The 1,677-nt window shown below is 37.3% G+C and overlaps 1 protein-coding gene across 1 annotated transcript in view; it reads right to left on the bottom strand.

Moving 5' to 3' along the window:
• The window catches only part of TMEFF1 (transmembrane protein with EGF-like and two follistatin-like domains 1), a 119,528-nt gene that overhangs the window by 68,873 nt on the left and 48,978 nt on the right, over positions 1-1,677 (bottom strand). The window lies entirely within an intron of this gene.

The following is a 1,677-nucleotide window of genomic DNA, read 5'->3' as shown; positions in this document are numbered from 1 at the left end:
CTTGGCTTGAGATTCTTTTGAGTTGTAATGTTTCACCTGTCATATTTTATAGGTACAGTGGATTGTAAGCTAAAACCCCTAAACCATCCCTGCCACCAAGATTTACACATTTGGTGACCTCAAGGCATCTGTTTGCATGAGGGACTGAGGAATATTTAGGAGAATCATCATCTGAGGCATAAAAGCTTGGTCCAATAAACAAAGCCTTGGACAAGAGGAATGATGGTGTCTGTCACTTGGACTGCTTCCCCAGCCCAGCGCCAAGAGCTCATCATGACAGAGACAGAGGGGCCACAAGAACTAAAGAATGGCTTTCACTAAATACTCTGAAGCGACAAGATATAAAGAGCTCTGGTTTGATGCTCACATGACAAGATAATACATCATACGAAGGGAGAATAGGTGATGGGGCACCTCAACAACCCCTGCATATCAGCAGCACACCTGCAGGACAGCACAAGGCCAAGGAGATTAAGTAGAGTCAGGAAAGGAGTACACTTCTGATACCTGGCAGGAGGTACCAATGTGCAACTGCAGGGGCAGCAAACATCATAGGAAAAAAAGACAGGTGCCACATGGCAGTGGCTAGAATGCATTAGTTAGCTCACAAGACACATGCTTTGGGGACTCCAAGAATAAACTTGGGAGGGGGACATTTATGAGAGAGATAGAGGTCCTATATTCATAGGCAAGGGTAAAAGTCATGAAATTCTGATTACTCTCGTTATTAGTCATATTTTATTTTATATCTATCTTACTATCAAATCCATGCTATTTTCATGTGTGTTAATGTGTTAAATGAGATTATTTAGTTAATCAGAAAGCAATTATGAAGCATCTACTATGTATCTAATAGTATGCTAAGAATTTGAGACACACAGAAAAAAACATAACAGGGGGCATATGATCTTGCTAACATATGGAATAATTTGTGATGAATTCAACACAGGGTATAATTAAGGGGATAAAGGTGCCATACAGTCTATGATTGCTCTAAGAGTTTCAAGAAGTACTAGACAAAAATGGATCTGAAACATAAGGTACAGTGTCAGAAAAGGCAAGACTTGCACTGACCTTGAAAAATCAACAAAGCTTTTTTTCTGATAATAAATTAATATAGAATCATTATAAAGAATTTAGAAAAGACATTTTAAAATAAAGAATGTTTTAACTGCCCACAACTATTAGTAATATTAAAAGATAAAAAATAAAATGTTTTTACCTAGGAAAACAATATAAGTGAAAGTAGGGACAAAGTAATCTAATAGTACACATAAATAAACACAATCCCCAATAGAATGACTGTATGTAAATTTAATTCAGATAAATATTTCTAAGCAAAAGTCTTTGAAAAAAACCTTGTGCTACATCATAGTCCACATGGTGAAATTAATTTATCAAGAGCACCATGATTTCCTGGTGCTCTGACTCCTACCACATTCAACCACTGCCTTAGCTCAAACCCAGTACAGAAGGAATCTATTTTGGAATCATCTTCCGAATGTTCTTTCAAGTATTGCTGTACATTACCAGGCATCAAGAGGACACTCTACTACCTGTCAATGATGATGATGATTACACAGCTGCCTTCCTGAAACTGAAATGGAAATTCTGCAGAATGGATGAGCCATTACTAAGGCCCTCAGAAATCAATTCTCCAAATAGAAATATTTCACA

This window comes from Propithecus coquereli, unplaced genomic scaffold (assembly GCF_000956105.1).
Source record: "Propithecus coquereli isolate 6110/MARCELLA unplaced genomic scaffold, Pcoq_1.0 Scaffold128, whole genome shotgun sequence".
NCBI classification, from domain to species: Eukaryota; Metazoa; Chordata; class Mammalia; order Primates; family Indriidae; genus Propithecus; species Propithecus coquereli.
This window is presented reverse-complemented; position numbering and strand designations above follow the sequence as displayed.